The sequence below is a fragment of the Falco peregrinus genome, chromosome 3 (genome assembly GCF_023634155.1).
Source record: "Falco peregrinus isolate bFalPer1 chromosome 3, bFalPer1.pri, whole genome shotgun sequence".
NCBI classification, from domain to species: Eukaryota; Metazoa; Chordata; class Aves; order Falconiformes; family Falconidae; genus Falco; species Falco peregrinus.
The window spans coordinates 4,885,663-4,896,686 of NC_073723.1; the positions used below are offsets into that span (position 1 = coordinate 4,885,663).

Genomic DNA, 11,024 nt, shown 5'->3' on the forward strand with positions numbered 1-11,024 from the left:
CGGAGGGATTAGAAAAGGGCTATAACCAGGCTTTTCACCTGTCAGCTGGTCTTTAAAATGCCAGTTTTTCAGACGGGGGCTTGGACACTGAAGAATTTGTTTTGCATAAGATTCCTGTGGCAGAGCAAGAACTAAGCTCAGCCCAGCAGTCCAGGTCTTGCACCAAAAGGAAAGCCCTCCTGTCCCATATTATCTCTGCTGGGACAGCAGCAAAGAGTGTCCTGTTTACCAGACATGATCCTTGTGCCAAAATAGTTTACAATCTAATAGACAGGATTTCACAAATCCCATGAGTACACAGCTGTAGAAGATCCAAAGGTGTTAACAGCCTCCTCACACTTCCCATTCTTACAGAGGGTATTGAAGGAGAAAAACTCTCCTATCTGCTTCGTTGTCGTCCAATACAGCATGGTGTCACAGAACAGAGAGAGAGTTAGCACTTGTCTGATCAGGCAAACAAGTTAGCTAAACAAGAAGAGCTGGTAATGAGGCAGAAAAGCTGTATGCACAGTGGCATGGATCCTCCCACCTAGGCGTGGATCAAGAGTGTTCATAATACTGTTATTTAATTGAGAGACTTCATAGATAAAGGGCAATTTTTGCATGCAGCGTAGGACTGACAATGGAAAAATCCATGCTCTGTGGAGCCTCTTAATGAAAAACCAGAATTAATAAACATTATCCCATTTATAACAGGAATAAGTGAAACGATCATTTTTTTTTTTTGGATTCACAGAAAATTGTCGCCATGTTCCAGCAGTTATTTTTGCTGGCTCATTTCAATGCAAGAGAAAAACTTTCTTCATGTCAGTAAAGTCTTAAATTGGTCACAGGGGACAACTAAATTAACCCAAAAGCTAGTATTCCCCAAAGCCAACATGATCCCTCTTCTGCATCGGACCCTAAAGGAGGGAAAGAGCAGCTTTCTTAAGACAACGTGCTGTCACACTGGCCTATATCTTCCTATACCATCTGTATGGATGATGGAGCCCTTGGCTACACATTGCTGTCATGTTGCAGACCTCCTGAAAGAGCCTGGGATAAAATTCCCACATCATCCTGCTACAGCTGTTCCGGACCCTCCTGCTCACCTAAACTGCTAGTTTCATTCAATACAAAACTTTTCTGCAGTGCTAATTTATCGCAAGAGAGATGCCACTGAATGTTGGCCAACAGCCATGCCCCCCCAGCCTGCCTGTGGGGAATGTAGTCCCGCTAGGTGATGCCCTGAAGCCTTATTGAAATGATGGAGATTCATCTGTCCAGGCACAGAGATTTACAGTGTAGTTGTCTATACTTCAGTAAACCACCCACCAGCCCTTTATAATCCATAGAGAGGAACAGACACTTCTAGGAGAGTAATGCATTTCAAACAGGTCCGATGAATCATCCTGCAAAACCTCCCTATTTTTCTTCACCGTTTCTAAAGGCAGTGAGGGGTATCTGGCTCAGCAGGAAAGTTTCCAACAGAGACATAAAACTAGGTGAGGTGACCCATCATGCCATCCTGGGCAGAAAGGGCCCATCTCCAGACATACTTGGCCTCTCTGCTGGAGGCACACAGACCCAGGTGAGATTAAACACCACACAAATGGGTGGCACAGCCATTGCCCCATGACTATGCCCATCCATGCCACTTGCCATGGCAATTCTTCAAGGGAATTCAGCCCATGATATGATGTATTTTCAAGTCATTGATGAAGAGAAAAGCAAAAGCGTACAGCTAAGGGAAGAAGTGACACTGGTTAACACAGAGTTCTTACTGCTTATTTCTGGTGGTGCTTTTTCTTGGCTTGGTTTGAGGTTTTTTCCTTATGAATCCTGAAGACCTACAAAGCTGACAGCAAGTCTTTCAACTAGGGGGACAGACTCACCAAAACTCAGTGTACCTGCAAGTTCCTTCTGTGGCTTCCTTGACTGGCCAGGACCTCCTTCATGGGTTATTACCTTCAAAAATACTCTTTGGGAGAGAGACAGGGAGCAAAACCACAGATATGGAAATGCAGAGAGCTTGAAGTAACAGTAAAAGTTTTTAAGTTATTTATCATACCAGTGGAATCTGGCATAAGGATATTTTATGTTTTATCTGTTTTGCTGCATGCTGTTATCAGTCTTAGCTCAGAAACTGCTGAAGGAAAAGTGATTTCTCTTTATATACAGCTTGATCAGAGGGTGTCTTGGAAAGCAACATTTCTCCAACTTCCTTGTGTCGCCACATCTAAAATTAGCAACTTAATTTTATAGCCCACTCATAACTGCCACAGCCTTTGAGGGGTCATGGCCCATAGTCTGGGAACAGCTGCTAAGGGAAGTGGAAAGGATGCTAAGGGAAGAAAATATGACAATAGAGATATCTTCTGAAAGGGGAAAAAAAGTCAAAGGTGGCAATAAAATAGACAGAACAGTGAATTAAAAAGACCAAGAAACTACTCAGAAGTACACAAATAACTTGAATGAAAAAAGAACAGAAAATGCACTCAGTAATAAACCCAAGCAATGGCAGAAGAAAAAGTTAAAATAAGCCCACTTGTAAACCATTTTAATTTCAGGAATCAATCATAAAAGTACCTACTCGTATAATTAAGAAAAGGCCCCAGAAAACATAAAGAACACTCTTAGAAATACTCTAGAGGTGGTACCATAAGAAAACAGCAAAGCAGGACAGGGGAAATTGCTGTGAAAACTCAAGCACAAGGTGGCTTATGAAAAGTCAGACTTGAACAAAGGTTGTCAACCCATCTGTTGGGAATGAGCAATTCACTCCTGCCCCAGCCTCCCAGAGTGGGTGAACAGTTTTATTACATATGCTAAAGTGGTCTCCTTTACAAAAAGAATGATATTTTTTTTTTTTTCTTCCTGCTGCAGGAATGTGAAGTCACTGGCCATTGCAGAACTACATTGTCAGGTCCCATGTTCAGACTGGGAACATCCTGGGCTGCGATGCAGCAGATTGTATAAATGAAGCAGATCTGAGCTTGGCCAGTGCTTGCAGGGATCGGATGAATTTCGGGTGCCACAGAAGGGCTGTGCCTTGCTGTCTCTTCTCAGGTACAGAATTAATTTCCCAGTCAGGAGTTAAAACCACCATGCCTGACTGCCCTGTCTAGATCTAGTGAACGGGGTTTGCTGAAGATTTTCTGGTATCCTGTGCAACGACCAGCACTGAGCACACTTCTTTTATCAAATACTACAATGGACTGAAAACGACACGTTCCTTTGCATTTCTACCTTATAGTTTCATTAGGGCGTTCCACTTATTGTGGAGAAAAAATGTGTCCTACACTGAAATGGATAAAGGGTTGCAGGGATGCCCAGTGTAAGAAGTACTTTGAAATAGGTACCAGCTGTTGTTTCATTTCGAAGAACTGCAGTGGTAACCAATAAAGTCCATGCAGATTATTCATATCCTTTATCTGCTGATGAAATTAGAATTACTGAAGTTCCATCATACAAGTGGTAATTAGTTTTATACTAAATGTGGAGCCAACAGAAATCACCCGGTACCCCTCAGCTCTAAACTTTCCAGCTCAAATAAAATCTTTGCAATCGATATGCAGAATAATTCTTTTTACGACAATCAATAGAAATCTGGTTTCTCTGGAAAGAAATACCTGGATGCTGGCAATAGGCACGTAATTCAACACAGTTAAACAAACAGAGCACTACAAAAATTGCACTTGGGTAATAAGCAGTCAAACCACAACCAAGTGTTGGCTAAGCTTAGATTGAAGAGTCCAAAAATATTTAAAACTGTCAATGGTTTAAACATCCCCCTCAAATGCAATATGAAATATGGCAGTTTTGGCATCTCTTATTACAATCACTTAAGAATCAATATTCAGGACATAACAATAATCAAATCAAGTTGCTTAAACTGAACTCAATGGATCCTTCTATTTTGCAAAGAATCAAAGATTAATTTCTAAGGAACTGAATCAATGCAAAGTAAATAGATTCTGTAAGCTGGGGAAGGATACCGTATGTATACTGCATAGTAGATAAGCTCTGTGATAGCAGTACTCCCTGAGCAAAGAAAATCTAGACAGCTGCATAATCAGGACTGACAGCACTTGCAAAATATGAGCCATAACTCAATTTCATTCATTTCTAATGAATTGTCAGGGCCAACGTAGCTTGGAAAAGCTTTGTGACATGTAACCAGATCATCTCCAGGTTTTGCACTTGTTGGCCAGGTCTGAGGCCACATACACCTTGGTGAGAGACTTGTAACTCCGCAATGTGCTCTCATGATGGGCTGCTTCGCTATTTCGGTAGCGCAAGGTTTGCAAGCAAGTGCCAGGGCTCACGGGCACCTGCCCTCTCTTTATTGCTAAATTTCCTCCATACTAGTGAAGAAATGGGAAGTTTTTAAAGAGTTTTCATACTGTTTTACAGGAAGAAGCCTTTTCAAGTCAAAGTACTTCCAGAAATCTCAGCTCTTGTTTGTCACTGTACACAAAGCTACAAGGTTTCTGTCATGAAAACCTCAATATAATAAAGCATGGGAACACAGCCCACTTTCAGGCTCCCAAGCAAAGAAACTCTCCTTCCCCCCCCCCCCCCCCCCCCCCAAGATTGCTTCTAACAGCACAAGGAAACAAAATCTATCTCACTACTTGCATCACCTGTGATGTGAAATTAATTTTCCACTAACCAGTAGGAAATAACGTATCTGTTGTAGAACAATAATGTTCATTAGAGGGGTGGGTTGTTTCTTTTTCCCCACACTCCAGATTAGATGTCTAATCTATACCACAAGTCCCTGGCAGGTAATATATCCACCATCTACCCACCTACTGCCAATCCTGAAATGGTTTTCTCAAGGCAATAATAACATTTGCATACTTTTTCCTTGCTAGGTGGAGTATCAGATATTTAATCTTCATCAACCTTTTAGTGATGCTGAAAATATTACCAGCTCCCTCCCACCCTCATATTCAGACTAGGAATGAATAAGTAAATTTTCCCTCAACCAGAACTCTTGGTCCTGTTTTGCAGATCATATTCACATGATAAAATATTTCAGCCTAATCAGTGGAGCCGGACATCAGGAGTAGAGTGGGAAGAAGAAATCAGTGTAGACTTCCCCCCACACCCCTAGCCAAGCTCCTCTGCTGTGATGATCATGTCTGGGGGTCATTACATACAGCCCCCATGGCAGCCAGCACCAGCAAGTGCAAAGGAAATCATGTAAAGGAAAGGAAAAGTCCTGAGATGGAATACAAGGGTTGTAGGGTTCTCACTGTTACATTACTATCTCTGAACAGAGGGACGTGTCATTTTTGTTAACACTTCAGGTAGTTGTAGAGAGCAATAAGGTCTCTGTTGAGCCTCTGGAGTATAGACACACTGCAAGAGTCATGGAAGTAGGCTAGATGGTCAGTAAGGGAGCTTCATGCATATGTCCCAGGCATAAAAGGGGGACCTGCCTGCCCTATCCTGCAGCACCTGCACTTCCATGGTTTTAAAGCCATGCCAGGGCAAATCTGGGTTCCCAAGGCATCATTCCCCCATATAAAATCTGTGGTCAGATTTTTTCACCAGTGACATTTTCCAGGACAGAAAGAAAGCAAGATGTTAGATGACAAGTCATTCCAATTGCACTTGCTGGTGCTGGCTGCCATGGGAGCTGTGAGCAGACACAAGATTCAACAGGGCTCAGCGCTGGGTCCTGCACCTGGGTCACACCAGCCCCCCACAAAACTACAGGTTTGGGGAAGGGTGGCTGGAAAGCTGCACAGCAGAAAAGGAACTGGGGGTGCTGGCTGATGACTGGCTGACCATGAGCCAGCAGTGTGCCCAGGTGGCCAAGAAGGCCAGTGACATCCTGGCCTGTATCAGAAACAGTGTGGCCAGCAGGACAGGGGCAGTGATTGTCCCCCTGTACTCAGCACTGGTGAGGCCGCACCTCGAATCCTGTGTTCAGTTTTGGGTCCCTCACTGCAAGACAGACATTGAGGTGCTGGAGCATGTCCAGAGCAGGGCAGTGATGCTGGTGAAGGGTCTGGAGCACAAGTTTTGTGAAGAGTGGCTGAGGGACCTGGATCTGTTTAGCCTGGAGGAAAGGAGGCTCAGGAAAGAGACACCTTATTGCTCTCTACAACTACCTGAAAGGAGGTTGTATCAGGGTGGGTGTTGGTCTCTTCTCCTAAGTAAGAACTGATATACTAAGAGGAAATGGCCTCAAGTTACACCAGGGGAGGTTTTGATTGGATATCAGGAAAATTTCTTTCCCACAAAGGTTTGTCAAGCACTGGAACAGGCTGCCCAGGTGGTTGAGTACCTGGAGGTATCTAAAAGACATGTAGATGTGGTGCTTAGGGACATGGTTTGGTGGTGGACTTGGCAGTGCTAGGTTAACAGTTGGAGTCAATGATCTTAAAGGTCTTTTCCAACCTAGATGATCCTATGAAACCATACTTCCCCAAAACTGAATCCAGCTAGTCTCTTTTTGCAGCTTGAATTCTGGAAATGTTGCTGGCCATTAGAGAATCTATTGCTCAATTAATAAAAAATCAGAATGCTTTGAACTAATAAAAAACACCTTTTTTTTTTTTTTTTTTTTTTTTAGGATCCCAATGTTGCAGTTAACGTAAGACCTCCTTCTAATATTATCTGTCATTCATGGGTGAAAGAACTGACCGCACAGAGCCATTGACTTGCTACAGACTGTGCAGCACATCTGCCAGAGCAACGTCCTTTATCCACGACCCCTGACTACAGCCCAATGGGCTTTTAGCTGCAACGTTGAGGCAAAAATCCTTAACTTTGCCTTCAATTTACTGACCCATGATGTCATTTATAAGTCAAGATCATTAGGACTAACACTTCCTCTCCCCTGAAAAACACCCCAAAACCTAGCAGTGATTTTAAAACAAATTTGAAATGCAAATCTTTAAAATGAATGTCATCACTTACTACCTCACAAGATTGCATACTTGCTTGCCAAGGAAAATGTAAGTCTGAGTGCAGCTTAAGCAGACCACTTCAAGCTTAAAACATCTAAGTAGTCTTCCAGAAGCACAACGGGAGGTCTTTGCAGAAGTTTCTCTGTCTACAAAATACATGCTTCTGCTTGGCTCTGCTAATTGAGCTGGGACAGAGCCATCTCAACTCATGGCAACTTCAAAAGCCTGATGTGACTTCTATTGAAGGGGACCAGAAAACCTTCAACAGTAACTGGAACAAAGCATTACAAAAACATCGAGTAAAATAAAGTATATGATGAAGGAAATTAACAGTGAGCTGGTGTCCAAATATGACAGGATAGTTTCTAATATGTTTATTTTCCTACTTTTTTCCTGTTCTTAAAAAAACTTCTAAATATTTTCCCAATTCCTCAGTTACAGTTTAGTGATTTCTGTAGATACTGTCTCTTCCTTTCCTCATTCCCAAAACTGGAGCTGTCATGCTCCAAAACATCTTTGTAACAGGTGGTAGTGCCTAATATAAAGCGAGCAGCATCCAAGACGGACCCAGTATTCCTGTCTTTAGACTCCTTTGGCCACAGAAAGACCTGCAGGAATGGCTGCTCTCTAAAGAGCTACTTGTAAAGGCAGAAATGCACTGTCCCGTCCTCCTCACTAGGGAAAACAGAGTTGGAAAGGCTGGAAGGGGATACTTCACTGTCATCAGAGACAGTATATAATTAAGTTTATCTAAGAAAGATTGGGGAATTTGGCACTGCCTGAACAACTGAAATTGCCCAGTACCACCCATATTACTCAGGTGTGGTGGTACAGACAGACGTTGATATGATGCAGGTTTTTTCTTAAAGATTTTGCTCCTCATCATGAGAAAGGGGAAGAGTTTACGAATGGCTTTTAAAAGGGAGGAATTGCAATAACCCAGCAGTGATTAATCAAAACAGGTTTTAGAAGAAAGCGTTGCAGTATGACAAATTGAAATATCCTTTGAAACCAAGGTAATTACCAAGAAATCGCAGAAATGTATTTTAGCAAGAAAGTTATCACATGCTGGAAATAAAAGTGTTCTTTTATTCCTATTATTTTCAGTATCATAAAGGCCAGAAACAAAAGCTAGCTCCAGCATGTAGCAAGGATGCTTGCCCTAAAATGACATGAAATATCAGCAGAAGAAAGAAAAGACTTATGTGTATGTATAGGTGCTACAGACACGCTCACCCACACGTTGTCTGGGTCTCTGAGCTCAGGAAAAGCTTCCCACAGACCAAAGAAACAAACTAATTTTTCCAGCTAATTCTTCCTTTATTAGGTCCTCCTTGGGGACCTTGTCCTTCCATCACACTGAGTCATATTCATGAGTCATACCGATACTTCCCTCACAGTAAGTCCTCCATCAGATGCGCTATTCCAACTTAAAGCCTCTTCTCATTCGTGGCATTGGTTTCACTCAAATTTGAGAGACAAACACTTAAAGAGAATACTCTCTGCACTCATACAACAAGCAAGATTTGGCCCCAGACTGATCCCAGAAGAGAATGGCACCATCACCTGCTGTTTGGGAAGTCAGAAGACGTGGTGTCTTCCCTTCGCTTTGCAATGTGTTGAGAGCTGCCCTTCTGCAAGGTACTTGCAGTAATCCTAACCTAAACCAGATGACATTCATCAGTTGGTCGGCTGCCCACTAAGTTCAGAATGGGACTCTTAACTTCACTGAGCCTCAGTTTCACCAGAAAGGATCCCAAAACAGCACACTGCCTCTTAGAAGCAACACAACACACTTATTGAAGATACACAGTGAATCTGCAATACATGCTCAGAACTTTCTTTTGTAATAGTATTCCTGAACACTTCATGATGTAAATTCTAACAATATATCTTCACGTACTTGATATGTCTTACTGAAAATTACTTCAGAGCATCATCCCAACTGTGGACTATGAACTTTCTATATTCAGAATAGCAGCATCACACTGGGAAATATGCATGACAGTTGGTAGAAGGACTGAAACTTGAGTAAAAATTAGTATATACCTACTCTTAAAAAGAAGTAATTAAGCTTTTAAAGTGGAATAAACCTTGCAATTGTCTGCCTAACCTATTTGAGAAACTTCCCCTACTATTTTATCAATTAATATTTATTCTTCAGTATTTATACAAACTCCCACAAATCAGATTTCTAAACAGGCAATTGTAAAAGAATAAGAGATTCAGGCATGCATCTAGAGTAATCCTGGGTGAAAATTAAGCACACAGTTACATACACAGATTTTGCAGGTGCATCATCCTGAGAATGATTCCATTAGTGTCCACACTGCACAGATGGGCTGTGTTATTTTAAGGTCTTAATCAAAATACGTGCAAACAGGCACAGCACGGTGTGCATACTAATGCCTGTAAAGTGTCAGCTGTGAAGCAGTCAGTACACTTTTTAAAGAACACTAGCTTTGTAAGAATACAGACAAGAAGGAATTGCTGAATTAGGCAGCTTAGAGGAAGACTTAGAGGCTATAGGTAGAAAGTGATGCACAGCACAGTTGTAATAAACATGAACTGAAGAAAACATTACCCTGTTAACACAGCATAGTATTCCCACATACTGATAGCAACTAAAGTGTCACGTAGACAGAATACAAGAAGGTGTTAGGTCGTCAAAATCCCAAGGCATACAAGATTAAGAGAAGCAACCCTAAACCCAGTAATTGTAATGTAGCCTTCACATCTGAAAACGTCCTGTCAGCTCTGAACTTTTTCAGCGGCTTTCCTCAATGAAGGCATTACACATCCCTCGTCTCCACTTTATCACCTGCAGTGAACCCACTCTGCATCTGCTAAGCACAACCGGAGGGCTGAGCCAGGCCTGATTCGGGTGCCGAGGCAGACTGTGGGCTGAAAACTTTGTTGACTATAAGGAAAGAACAAAGAAACCCAGAGTCAGAATAACGTAACACAGTTCCTTCTGGATTTTCTTTGTAAAAGACAGATCCTGTTCCTGCATGTCCTCTTATTTAAAAAAAAAAAAAAAAAAAATTCTTCTTTTGAACTTGAGCTGCCTGTCTGCACTAGGGAAAAAATGGAAAGAAACGGACAAAGCGAAGGTTGTGTTCAGCCGCAGTGCCCCGGGTGCCAGGCTTGTAAACCCGTAGATGTCCTCTTACCTGCACAAGCACAGCACCACCGAGGCGGGGGCTGGTGCCCAGCGCCCGGGCCCCGCTCAGCTCAGCACGCAGCCGGGGCACGCGGAGCCGCCCGCAGCCCGGCCGGGACGGGGTTGCGGTGGGGGGGGGGGTGGGCGTGCGGGGCCAGGAGCGCACACAGGGACCCACGGACACGCAGCCAGCCACAGCCAGGCACACTGACACCCCCCTCCTGAACCCCCCGTGCGCACACGCGCGCTCACGGGGACATGCTGGTGACAGAGCGGGGATGGGCAAAACGCTGCATCCTCTGGGGGGGGAAACGGGGCGGGGGGGGAATGGAGAGAGGAGAGGAGAGGAGAAAGGAGGGGGAAGGACGGGGGAAAGACGGGGGGAAGGACGGGGGGCGATCCGAGAGGCGGGCGGGCAGCCGGCCGGCGGCAGGGCAGGGCAGGGCAGGGCGGCAGCGGGACGCGGCGGCCGCGGGAGCCGGCCCGGGCGCCGGGGCGGGAGAGGGGCTGGGCCGCGGCGGCCGCGGGTTTAAGGAGCGAGGGGAGGGGAAGGGGCTGGGCGGGGAGGGCGGCGGGGCGGGGGGCGGCCCGGGGACGGGGACAGGGACAGGGACTCGGCGGGGGTGGGGAAGCGACAGGACTGAGAGATCCGGGGGCTGAGACCGTGGGGCTGGGGGAGGTGTCTGAGGGAAGGTGACCGGGGGCGCCGACCCAAGGGACGTGTGGGGCAGCCCGAGCCCCCTGGCCTCCGAGAGGGGGGGCAGTGTCCCCCCGGAGGGGACCGAGAACCGAGCAGTGCGGGGAGGAAATGCCCTTTCTCATTTAGCAAACAGGTGGCCTCTGCTTTTACCTCCTCCCTGAGCTCAGTGTCTAAATAAAAAGCCCTCGGCTGAGATATTTTTGCTTGAGTTCCAACTCTGACTTGTCTACTGGAGCCACTGAGGCCTTCACCC

The 11,024-nt window shown here is 44.7% G+C and overlaps 1 protein-coding gene across 1 annotated transcript in view; it reads right to left on the reverse strand.

Annotated features, from left to right (window-relative positions):
- COL22A1 (collagen type XXII alpha 1 chain) overlaps positions 1-10,312 on the reverse strand; it is a 237,337-nt gene extending 227,025 nt beyond the window's left edge. Inside the window, exon 1 of the mRNA XM_055800757.1 lies at positions 10,082-10,312. The gene's annotated coding sequence lies outside the window, so the exon portion shown is untranslated. The remainder of the gene's footprint in view (positions 1-10,081) is intronic.
- Between the last annotated feature and the right edge of the window lie 712 nt (positions 10,313-11,024).